This window comes from Paramormyrops kingsleyae, chromosome 5 (genome assembly GCF_048594095.1).
Source record: "Paramormyrops kingsleyae isolate MSU_618 chromosome 5, PKINGS_0.4, whole genome shotgun sequence".
NCBI classification, from domain to species: domain Eukaryota; kingdom Metazoa; phylum Chordata; class Actinopteri; order Osteoglossiformes; family Mormyridae; genus Paramormyrops; species Paramormyrops kingsleyae.
The window spans coordinates 25,332,259-25,346,063 of NC_132801.1; the positions used below are offsets into that span (position 1 = coordinate 25,332,259).

Below are 13,805 nucleotides of genomic sequence, written 5' to 3' on the forward strand. Positions count from 1 at the left end.
ACAAAACTGTTACAGTCATTTATTACCGAATGTTACACACAACTAGCCTAATTCGACTGTTTATGTTGAAATAAACTACCTTATTAACAACACTAACGAAGTGCTGATCAGTAATTAGTCTTACCACTACTTTCATTTATATATATATCTCCATTTTCTACTTTTAGAATTTTTTAGCTAAAAAAACAAGTAAATATTGAGTGTCAGTCAATATTTGTTAGTTAAATGCTTAGAGAATCGCACATAGACCAGGCATTAAAGTAACAGTGATTGTTTTTAATATAACGTTATTAAATCTTCTTTGCGGGTAATTTAAAATTTAATAGCTTTAAATAAAGGGGTTTTCTTGTAAATGCAACCGATTTCATATGTAGTTGTCGGTGTATTTTTTGCCTTGGTTTCCGTGAAAACAATAAAGAGTGGTTTATACCTAAAATGGCTGCCGTTAAATTATTTTAAATGCAAAATGACATTTTGCATATTTCTGAAACGGGATACATAAAGTTATAATCGGTGTAGATCTACGAAAGGCAATCTATTCCAACCAATCATTTTTCCTTCATGTACCATTGATATGGTAATGATCCTTCTACATATTTGCATATTTGAAGGAGGGGAAAAATGGCCATTATTTTGATTGGTAGAGTAGTGACGTGATTCCGACACGTAACGTAGTCTCCTCCTCTAATAAAGAACCTATAGGATGCGTCCTAGATGGAAGCGGGGTCAACGATACGATAGCTCCCACAGTGGGCGGAGTTTAGACAACACTGAGGCAGACCTTAAGCATATTATGGAACGCTACTTATCACTAAAAGAGCTGTTGAGTAATTTTGAGAAATTGTAACTCCCTCTCCCACACGTATGTAAAAATTAATATTTCCTAACTAGATTGTTTAAATTTAAAATAATCTTTAAATGTTATATTGGATATCACAAAATTATTATTTAAAATATTATTGGTGCCATGGGCAAAGAATGATAAGAATAAAACTTAAATATTCGTTGTTTTCCACAATATTGCGTTCTTTTGAGTGATTTTAAAAGCATTTATTCTTATAAATTATATATTCATAATTACAACACACTAAAATACTTTAACATGAAGATTATTTATTATAATTACTACTTTAATCTATTGGTTCTTACTGTGTCTTATAATAACGACCTGACGTGTTAGGAAAAGATCATCTTAATGTATTTCATTAAAAGCGAATTCTAATTTCTTAATTTTGAGCAACCTTGGTTTCATTGGATTTTCGTTCGTATAATCAGGTAACACACGGTTTCATGGCTTTGGATGATTATTATTATTTTATATTACAATTGAATGTTATGGTTACATTTTATCATTCACATGTTCCTTAAGGCTTAAATATTATTTCAAAAATTCTGTCAATGTACAAGCAAAACAGATAAATGCCAAACGTGACGACTTTCCGTAAACGTTCCATGAATTAACGATCGCGTTTGACTTGCAGTTGGTTGAACAGTACGTATTCATTTTTATTGGTATTTTATCATTAAATTTGTATATACGGACCCCGGCGACCACGAATAGGACAAGTGAGTACATCAAATGGATGGATGGATAAATTTTATATATACAAGATATATATATATATATATATATATATATATATATATATATATATATATATATATATATATATATATATATATATATATATATGTGTGTGTGTGTGTGTGTGTGTGTGTGTGTGTGTGTGTGTGTGTGTGTGTGTGTGTGTATATATATATACATACACACACACACGCGAACATATTATCCATCTTCCATCAGCTTATCATGACCAGGGTTTCGGGGGCTAATATACTAGTTCTATAATAATAATAATAATAATAATAATTATTATTATTATTATTATTGTTGTTGTTGTAAAAACATCAGGGATCCAGCAGCTATGCTGCTAGGCTCCAAGTAATAGAGGCCCTTTGACCATTCGAGAACGAAGTGGCAGCGCTGAAAATAGAACTACCGCGCCACCTGGTGGCCATAAAGCTTAATTATGAACTGCTGGAGCAAAGGTGTTCTACTTGCGCTACTCACGTTAGTTGATTTCCAAACATGAGTAAACCATCTTAAATAAAAACGACTATAATAGCATCAAGAAAATGAATTCGAAATATTTTTATGATATTGTAACATCAAAATATAGGCCTAGATGTATTAAATGGTCAAGGGAAGCAGAAAACATTTCATTTACACTGTAATCACAATAATGACCACGGGGATACGTAAACGTAGTCAAGGCATAAGCAATAGACGTAAGAGATATCGGCATTTAACATAGCATTTTAGTAACACGGCGGTGACTAAACAGAAAAATCCATTTCAGGACAAGGCGTACTGTAAAGAGGTTAATGTGTCTAAATTACAATTTTCCCATAATACGTCCCAACGAAAACAGATAAATTTATGGCGTATAACAATTCATAAACAGTAATTATATTTCCAGTGAAACTCTATACCGCTTATCCAGTACAGAATAGCGGTGAACCTGGAACATCCTCGAGGCAGCAAAAGACACAAGTGAGGCGAATACCCTGGACAGGATGGCAGTACAGGGACTTTTATGATCTCAATAAGTACAAATACAAATATAATTATATATAATTTGAAAAATATAACGTCAGTTCATAATGTGTCTTGCTTTGAAATAAATTCGTATTGATCTGCCCTCGCTGTGATTTATTAGTTTCAATAAGTTTTCAATGAGCACCTCAAAAAGAAATAACTAGATATACTGTCCACCCAACCACTGTTTGAGAGGTAGAAAAACATTCAAGAATGTCACTAAGGAGACTGTATTAATTGTTTTAAATGACACACGAATATGAATGTTTCTACGTCAACACCCAAATTAATACCCCTAAATACGTCCTACGTGTATGGGAAAGGTGTTTAGTTCACGATGATGTTTAATAAAAGGAAAATGTTTTGATTAACAGCATCATATTATTACGCAGCAAATTCTTTGTTAATGCCTTGTTAATACCTTAATAATCCAAAGAAAAAAATACATGTACACTATATATTGCACCAGCAATATATTTACGTAATATGCCCGGGAAAAAATGTCTTCAGATGCCCCCCCATGACGCCCTCTCCTGGCACAACTTCCCCAGTTTCCCAGCCGAAACTGCATGCCTCTCTAACTTATTACGTAACGGCATTTTCCAAATCTCCATCTGATTTCAAAAGTAAAATTGGCGGTAATTGAATAAAGGCCAATTTTTTTAGGAATTGTCGAATTAAACCCATTATTAAGGGTAATATTTAAGTATGTGTGTGGAAATGTGAATGATAATGTTATTGTCCATTTCTTCAATGTGGTCCTGAAACATACGCAAGATACAATTAATTATGATTCCTTTACGCCCCCTACCGTCAACATTAGGGATATTACGACGCCGCTTTATCCATATTCCAATATTCTGTGACAGGGCAGTGCAGGGGAAGGTTTTGAGGGGTAGGTGCTGAAAAGGTTTAAAAACACTCAATACACTCAATACTTTAAAATAATACTTTAATACTTTAAAGTTCATGTGAATGGGCAGGTGGTGAGACATCCCCAGCCACGCCCCCCCAGGCACGTGCCTTATCTGTGGTGACCTACGACCTACATGTACGCTCATGCATTGAGCTGCCATTTCAATGATGGTTCTTTAACGATAATACTCCAAAATAACTGTTAGCATGCATTAACACTCTGCAGATGGGAAAATAGGTTTAAAATATTTTTGGTACATAGCCGGGTTACAGCGATACTAACTGCCCAAGTCTCTGCAAATGCTGAACGGATGGATTGTTTATAAAATGAAGGTACTGCCACTGAGTTTTATATTGTATACAACATAAAATATTTACAGGGCAACTGAGCGCTTTTGTCGTTATTCTTCTGAGCCAATCTTTGGGATTGGGAAAAGGAAAGAGGCCATTTGCAAAAAAGTTTAGCCATTTTCCTTACAAATAGAATAGTTGCGTTGGTGTAGTAAATGTGAAGGTATGACACGCCCGTCCGTTTTTACGATTTTGTGAAAATAATTAACTACGTGAATAAAAATAATTCTTTAATTAAATCGCTGAATTCTGACATTAACTGAACTTAATCATTTTCACTCTTTTCCGAAGTATTCCCCTTTCCTGGAGTTGTAAATGGGCGTCAAACTAGTGTGAAACATTCTAAGACGCACTTGAAAATGTGTACAGCAGACCTTTACTAAAATCCCAGGGGAGCTTTAAAAAGCAGCGCCAACCACTTGACCAGTGTGAATCAAATGCGTTTAAGCACCGTAAATAATTGTGATTTTTAAAGTTAGTTTATTTCAACACGATTTAATTTTTATGACGGCATACATGTGCCTAATCTGGAACGAATTAGCAGCTCACAATAAGCATCAGACCTTCCTAGTGTGCTTCCCAGACTTAAATCAGGCGTGTCGCTTCTTTGGTATTTATAAGCGTGTACCAAACACAGCCTTTACACTATTGGACAGAACCGAAGTCCCATGGCTCCACAGGATTGGTCTACTATGTGACATTGACAGATGATCATTCAGTTTATTGGCTAGAAAGAAAATGATGTCATCGCCAAACTAAGCAATCGAATCTGTGTGTGTGTGTGTGTGTGTGTGTGTGTGTGTGTGTGTCGGGGGGGCGGGGGGGACGATGATGGGACGCAAGTGCAATAGCCTGAAAATCAAATACGATTCAACGGCACATACTTTATGTGTCTACATTTACAACTTGAAATTCATTTTAGAAGTGATATTTCTTTTCTAACAGCATTATATTCCTTAAACTGATTACTGAAAATACAGAACAACGTGCTTTATAAATACTACAATATTTTTGTCATTGTAGAAAGAATATGAACTGTATTTCTGCAACATTTAATGTTGCTTTAGCCCCGCGTAGTTGTTTTTATACCAACTAATATCTTTAATAACATAACGATATACATGCATTATGTCACACGCGCGCGCCTGTGTGTGTATGCGTCAAGATTTAATAAGTTATATCATATCACGGTCCTTGCCACGCAGGGTTTATGAAAACGTCTAAGTTAGGCATTAGACCATACTTTCCAGCCTGGCCTAACCTACACATGAACCCCTAAAAGTAAGCACGACTGCCCCAGACTGAAAAAGGCACTGCCGACTTCTGCATCTTGTCAAAGCTGGGGCTCATTGCCTAAAGCATCCGTAATCAGTGTCGTGAGGAACACATGGCCTTCGGGATATTTCTCCGTCGCAGTGCATGCCCTATTTCAAATAAACACGCAGCCTGTTTGGCGTGCTTCAATATCGCCATCTGCTTGACAGACACTGCTGGTTATAAATGATGGCCTTTTCTAAACAAATAAATGTTAACGCAGGCGTAGCCCGTGAACACAGTCATGAGCTGCAATAAGGCAGGCCAAAGTCTGCTAAATTAAAAACGATCTCTCTTTATTTTCATAATAAAATTCCGTATGTTCTCGGTAAATACAAGTAGATCAGTTTCCATGAGGAGCTGTAAATTTTTAGGGGAAAGAAGAAAATGGAATTTTAATTAGCCATATTTTACTGTAAATATATTCGAGATGCAATGTACATATGTAATAATAGGTTTTTGCTGAAGGAAAGGAAATACACAATTACTAGTCTACGAAATATCTACGCTTCCCGGGCGTATGAATTTATCTCCATTGGTTTAATTTATCACTGCATTTCCTTATAGCCTATTTTTAACAGTCTCGTTATGATATTTATTTCAGCTACCAAAAACATGTAGCTTCAAATAAAAATAAAATGTTAAAAGTCTTTGCTTAAACGTTTTCACTTTATAGGCTACATTACACGTACAGCAATGCAGATTAATCTTTATAAACTGGTACTTTATTTTACATTTAATATATATTTTTACAAATCAAAAAGTAAATTCTTATTTCATACTTCCAATTTCGTACCAGATTTTCAAATATATAAAAATATTTTGTCATATGTAAGGCATATCCAGTAAAGTAAAATCCTTTTTAAAACGACTATCAATGTAAATGTAATGTCGATTTATTCCACCAGATGGCATACCAGTATAGCGTGAAAACTTGTCCCAACGCTTCAGAACATAATGCGTATATTAAGATGATGTGTCTGAAAAACAGATTTCAGGTTTAATTTGAATTTCGTTTTATGGTGGCAGGTATTTTGTGACATGTTCTGTTTTTTATAATTTTGAATTTATAATTAAACGTTATGTTAGAATTTGTCTATGGTTATGATATAGGCTAGCATTTGTCTTAGTTCCAATTAAGTTTATTAAAATGCATGTTTTGTACCAAAACATTTATGCAGGGTTGCTAACTCTGGTCAGCTAACCGGCGTGAGATTTTGAATTCGAGGCAAGACGGCAAACAATGCTTTTGATGTAGCTAATTTTAGGTCTATAATGAGATAATATAGATTTGCCGTAAGATTTCCTGTGCGAGTGTGAGAGTCTGAAAGCGTGAGTGTCACGCCAGATATGGGGGCGTTGGCAACCCTGTTTATAATACAATGAGGCTGGACTGTAAGTAAACAAACATTTTGCAGGATTGCATCGGCGCTGTCGCAGAAGTGAGGAGGAGCAATGATGTCATCACTTGGGCCCTGAGGATACCCTGGTGTAGCGACTGAGGAGTGACGGGGAGGGGGAGCCTAGGGGCCTGAACAGGCAGGAATTAAAAGCTGGCCCCCAAAAAGCTTGAGTCACAGGCCCAAGAAACACAATGCTGTCATAGCAACTGCTGCACCTGGGGGTTCTGGGGGCCAGGAATCATACAGCTGGAGGCGAGTGTAGGCCACATTAGCCCCCCCCCATCTGCCCGGGGGGACGTGCTTTCTTATGTCACCTTGTCAGTGGGGGACGGGGGCATTGTATGGCACAGACACTTGTGGTCTAGCCTGTTTTAGCATATGGACGACAAGGTCTTCTCCTTATTGTTCCGACCATCCCAGGAGCAAAACTGCAGACTGACAGTCAGTGCATCCTCACAGAGAGGCAGCTGGATGTTATGAAATTCTGTCCCTGTAGCGCCGATACCCCCTTACATCTCACACCACTCAAAATCACGTCAGTCGAACCTGATTACGATCTGGCATTAGGTAACAGCAGACGCAGCACTCACAACAACAATTATGATAAGAAGCACTACCATCATGACTGCTATGGTTATTACTATAATAGTAATAATATGTGGCAGTCAAAAAGCTGGTTTAAAAATATCACATAAAGATTAACAGACTACATAAAATGTGGGCGGAATGTTAAAACGTTTTGCAGAATGGTAACTATGTCATTTGGATAATAAAAAATAAACTATTTTCTTGATATGTAATATATGTATGGTATATAGTATATATATTCCCAGCAGTCTTAGGAAAAAAGTTATCTTTCCGTTACCAGTAAATGCTCATTTTCAATCCTAATTAAATGTGTCACCATTTTGTGAAGAATCTCGAAGAGCTGAATTTCCTAAGGACACATTGAAGTAATTGGGAGCAACTTGGAGAGTCTTCACTCGGTGATTCTGCATGACCCGCATATAAAGTGGGGATAAAACATTCACTTTGCCATCCTCAGTATTGACCACGGCACCACAAACTCACAATTACTAAGTGAATTCTTCCCGGCTGATAAATTGCCAGTACTGGTACCGAAGTCTAATCTTCGTAAAAAGAATCGACATGGCTGCCATTTAATAACTCTGGTATTTTACATTTAACAGTACACTTAATAAGCTGGAGGATATATGGGAGGGCGAAACCTAAAATTACTCTAAATCAATTAAGATACTGAGGTAAACGCAAAGGCTGTCGTCTGCGGCCGCTGAATTATGACACATCCTTAGCCTGCAAGCACAAGATTAGCTGCTCACCTTTCTGTCTTACAAACTTTATTTTAAAAATTCAATTAATTTCACTCTGCACAAATTTGACAAAGTGTGTTTTATTTCATCTCTCATCATTGCTGGAACAATTATGATGATTAACAGACACCCATTATGACTGCAGAATCGATGGCAAGTGTATGAAGTATATCAAGCCGTACTGTTATTGATGTCTATTAGGTAAAACAGAATCTAATAGCATTAACACTCTCGTGGCTTTCATACCCCCCATCATATGATAAAAAATGGAAAAGAACATCCAGTGTGCAAAGCTGGCAAAGATATGTTTTCTGAAACCCGCAGTACACAGATTGCCTGGTTTACACATTACAGTGCTCAACAGAAACTCCTTCATCAGACGTTTAAAACCATTAAACCTTTAATTTTAAGTGATTATTCTGTTGCACAGTGGGACACTTGTCTCCAGTACGGTGTTTGATAAATGAAGTGCCACAACATTGTATTAGTCTTAAAATGATTAATATTAAACCTTTAAAATTCTTAAAATTATAATGTATATATTATAATAATTTTCCACAGTGTTGTCATGACCTAGTTGTAGTTTGTCAGGCTGCTGTTATTGTGAGGTACAGTCAGTCTAAGTGTAGTAATTTTTCACCTGATAGAATGAGCAGGTGTACTTTTTCACTCTCTCAACCGGATCCAAAAACAGCCCTGACACAGACTGAAAAAAACACAGGGGAATTTGTGCACAACAAATGATAAAACATTTTATGATATACGCCTTTTATGGTCTTTCTGAAATGTAGGCCACCAGTAACGTGCAGGAATGCTTAAATGACTATAATGAACAAAACCAAACAAATGCCCATGCTTAATATTTTTGTCTGATAGACAGAGAATGAAAGTTTTTGACAAAAAAAAAAACAATCAAATGTAAATAATTAAAGGCAGAACGATTTGTGAGGGCAGTAATGCGGACTTGTACATGGCCACATTTTAAATGAATGTTACCTCACAGCTATGGATCTTATGAGAGAAAAGGTGAAGCTTTATGCCGGGGGGAAACCATAAAATAAAAATTCAGGCCTGAATCATTGATTCCACTTACTTTATATGTACTTTTCCTATAAAGAGTGAAAACCAGATTCCCCTCCCATACAGCTTAGTCAGTGTAAACACGATTTGTGCTCTTTCCCATAAAGTAAACCCTGTCATTTTCATGTGACATGTAGATGATCAATCCACATATCTGGCAGTGTGCATAAATAAATAAAAATCATATCTGCCTTAGAGGTGTTTAATTTTCATTTTCTCAGAAAGTAAAGAATAACAAATGCCTGACTATTTATCAAATTTAAGCACCCAGTCTCTGTCAAGAAAATTTGAACTGATTATGTTTAATATTAAACACATGGCCAGACTACGTTTCCCTACAATCATGCTGATGGGTCTGTTACAACAGAAACATCGGAAGCCTGGGATTTCAAACCATGCGGTCAGGCAAAGTACAGTTCAAAATGCCCGTGGGACATGAAGCAAATTAAAGTGCTCAAAACAAAGTGAAAATAAAAAGCAAAAGGTTTCACTGTAGACAAACACTGCCATCGCTGACAGATCCACTGGGAGCCAGTGTTGCTGAGCTGGCAGATCATTTATTTATATATTTTTCGGAGGGCTTTTGTTTTTTACGGCTCTATCAATGGCTTGTGAGCACAACAGTGCTTGCTAACTAAACTGCTCAGTTGTACAATTTCCTAACGAAGGAATCCTGTTGCCTCAGCGCTCTGTTTCATTTAACCCTATGTTGAAAAGATGTTTGTCAGCTGCCCCAGGGTTGTGTTTGACCTGGAAGTTCCATGATTGGACAGCAGGTCACTTTACAAGCCAACTCTGCGCCCCATTTGTCAGTGTCAGGTCATTATTAGTACTGTTGTTAGTTTTGCTATCCATTTATAACATGTGCAAGCTTCCAGCTTCCTGGATGGTTTAGTGTGCCACCTGGCACAAACTATCAGAGTGAGTGATTGCAGTCATATGTACTCATATGAAACTTATTAATCTGTAAATCTGTAGATGTATGAAATGCATCCCTGTTCTAGAGGAGACGTCAGCAGAATGACATTTATTAGGGTGCTGGACCTCGACATGCAACCAAGAAGGGATTAATTCAAAGTGACAAGTGAGTCAACATGGATCGGGGACTGCTCTGTCAGAATGTCACATCATCTCAGGACACGGAAGCATTCGAACCGACCTGTTGATGACAAAAGTAGCCATTTTCTCAATTGCCCCCTTGCATTCCGCACAGAAGCTGGGGCCCATGTGAGCCACGAAAACAACGAAAATCAGGATCAGAACATAGTGTGTCGCGGAACACAAGAGAATTCTAAAAAGTAACACGACACGCATTGCAGTGATTGTGGATTTTAATGGAACAAGGGGAGGGAGGCATGAATCCGGGCTGTATAGCTAATTGGCTCCATGGCCACTGTCATTGCAGCAGAGAGCCCTCCTGTGTCACCAATGTTCTCCCAAAATGTGGAAATTTAAATGAAGTACATGCTGAGTTTCAATCGGCTATCACCATCATTACCAGGCTCTGTTATATTTCTGAGCTAGGACACATATTTGAACTACAGGTGTCCCGAGTTTATTTGCAAAGCAACCTACCACAGTTTGATAACTGCGTGAAGTTTGCAGCCTTGGTACAAGCCTGTGCATGACTTGCCTGTTTTTTCCACTTAGCCTGGGTTGCGGGATTAAGTCTGTAGGCCACTGACATGTAGGCGAGGCACCACTGGTTTCCCTGTTTTCATCTTTAACAAACCGATGTTACATGTGAGAGAATTTGGCACTGTCATCAGCCTTAGTTTGCATCTGTCAAACAATGCCTTAGGGTTAAAGCAAATTAGATTAAATAAATATGTGGAAAGCAATATAACATCCCATTCCATTCATCTCTTATGCATGTACCTTACACTGAGTGTGTGTCTGTGTGTCTGTCTGCATTATATATGTGTGTGTGTGTTGTTTCAATTAGTACTGTGGGGAAAGGGATTGGACAAGTCACTTAATCTGAATTGCTTCAGTAAATATCTGTCTACATAAACGGATAACATTATGGAGTTGTAAGCCGTGCAAATCATTTTAGATGAAAGCACGTAAAAATAGACCAGCTTTGTTCGTCAGTCCAGCATCGAAATTGGATCTTGCTTGTCACATGCATATTAAATCTGGTTTTGTGCGTTTCATATTTTACAATTTGTGTTGCATATTCATGAGGAACAACAAAACTGCACAGCATTAGAAATGCGGGGGGTTGATTAGAATGGCAGACGTTTGAGCTGACTCCAAATGCAAACCTTCAATCTGTCACTCTGCACTGTGACTCTATTTGATGTGCAGTATGTAGTTAATGATTTGCACACATGCATACAGTAGATACTCATAAACTCACATGTGAATGGTTTTTCTTTCTCCTGCTCATTCACCTTCCCCACACACCCACACACACAACACACACACAACAACATCACACACACACACACACCCACACACACACACACACAATCATTCTCTTTGTAGATGGATATAGTCACATATAATAATAAACAAAAGTTTTGCACACAATAATTGGACATTACTTCATTACTTCCAAACCAACCTACTTACACAATGTTTTCAGCAGTTTCACTGCATATATTATAAAATTGTGACTGGTTAATAATAAATAGCAATAAATCTTTAATTCTTATACATCTAAATGCTAAATAAGAACACATGTGCATCTCTCAGATGTAAGCTGGCTTTTAATTTTAAATTGGCAGTTAACTTTGCTGAGTGTTGAGATTCATCCAAAAAGTACTGTATCTAAAATTTCCAGAAAAAAATCATTCTGGCACTATAAAAATAATCAATTTTTATAGAGACAAATATATAACAAAATTTTATTGAATTACTATAGATATATAAAGTAAACATCTAAATTAATTTGATATAAAGAACTTTCCTAAAAGAACTAAGATCAAATTTCATTTGCTTGATTTTTTGCTGAAGTCTTGTGTATGCATCCTGTGTATTGCATCTGTACATGGCACTATATCTGCATCATTTAGATATACATGTATAAACACATATCATTTAATATAAGGATAATGTTTCTATTCAATTGTACATTAGAATGTTGCCTATTTAATAAAACATAAAATGTCATTCTTAAACTTATGTTTCATCTGATCCTGCCAATGTAGCAAAAACTAAATTTATTATTTATTTTGGAACATATAGCTGAAGTACCACATATTTGTTCTCACGATACATCAGTTTTATAGGCCAGTATTGCAATGATTAATGGGCTTCTCACAATTTCACCACAACTCACTACCCTCTTATACACATCTGAACATACTCAAGACACATAAAACTAGTTTTATTTTCAATTCATCAAATAAACTAAGCAACAGTTCAGGACCATGCGTGACAGCCCCAGATTAACGGACCACGTGCCACCCTGGACGCTGATGCTTAAGACAAAACCAGATTTAAAATGAGAATACAAATATAGGTTCCATGTGTCACATTACGCTGAGTGGGCTTTGCCAATTTCTGATGCTGTTCTTCTGAGAATCCACGGGGAATTCACCCCTGCTCCAGAAGCTGTCCATCCTCAGAATATGATGGCCTATAAGTAGACATATGTACGGAGTAGTTTGAAGGAGTGGGTGGGTCCTTCAGTGACAACCTATCCTGTGCAGCCTGCCCTCAGCAGTCACCCTCTGATCTGGCCTGTTCCTCTGCAGAGCAATAATTTACAATCCTCCCTAGAGGATTCAGAGTCAAAGTTCACCTCTAATATCCCTTCTGGTCAATTAAATCCCACTCCATGCCAAGGTCCAACCTCTTTCTTTATGGGCCTATTTATCTATCAGTCTCAAACATGAAAACAATGTTGCTTCACTCAAATGAATCAATGCACTGTTCCTGCAGGCCATAGGACATGGTTTGATTTTCACTTGAAAAGTAACAGCACACAGATGAAAGTCTTGGATTTCAATCCACACTGCTCTGGAATAGAAATCAAAGACTGACGACTGGAATCTATATGTAAAAGTGGAAATGCTAGAGATCTATTTACAATATGCAAATTATGTAAAATTATAAAATTACTCTGACAGCTACTATGGGTCCTTTGATAAGTTAGTAGATATAATAAAATGTCTGAGTTTTACTGTTCTTGCATAGAAATACATCCAATGGCCATTAACGCCTGAGTTGGTCAAGTCACTGGCTTTGTCTGACCCCCATTTTGTGACTTTTAAAACCATAATCTGTTTAACCTAAGTTTGATCATTTTAGTGGCTTTAAGTCTCAACCACACCTACCTGTCTATCAGAACTATGTACAGGTAATCACAGCCTTGCAAGTGCTGACATTATTAGGCAGCTTCAAAGTGTCCTTTTTGTTTGTTTGTATTCACTAAGACTGGGAACCATAACCTAGCCTGTTTGTCTCTGACCATTATTTATTCAAATCTTAAATGTATAACTGGCTTTATTATTATGCCTGATGCAGCTATCTAAGGTGATCTGTTCAAGGCCAGGAACCTACTTAATCTGACTGACTGACAGACAGACAACAGATAGATAGATTGATTGATTTCATAAAAATCACCGGGAGAAACCCTTATTTCCCTCCTTTTCATTTTATTTGTTTTTATATTTAACATAATTTGGAAATAACATGATCAAGACATCAAAAATCCTTTAAGTGTCCAAGTAAAGTTACATTAGAAAATAAATGCCCCCGTTTCCCGCCGTCTGGCTGGCCGGCCCCAACGTAAATGCCCGGAGTCCCGTCTCCCGTCCTCGCCTTTGTGTCTGCTGCCTTTCTGCGCCTCCCAATGAGTGA

The 13,805-nt window shown here is 37.1% G+C and overlaps 1 protein-coding gene across 6 annotated transcripts in view; it reads left to right on the top strand.

Annotated features, from left to right (window-relative positions):
- The window catches only part of copz2 (COPI coat complex subunit zeta 2), an 11,880-nt gene extending 11,444 nt beyond the window's left edge, over nucleotides 1-436 (top strand). For all 6 annotated transcript variants that reach the window (XR_011991793.1, XR_002838563.2, XM_023814370.2 and 3 more), the window contains one exon: nucleotides 1-436. This exon is cut by the window's left edge and continues 262 nt beyond it. The gene's annotated coding sequence lies outside the window, so the exon portion shown is untranslated.
- The last annotated feature ends 13,369 nt before the right edge of the window (nucleotides 437-13,805 follow it).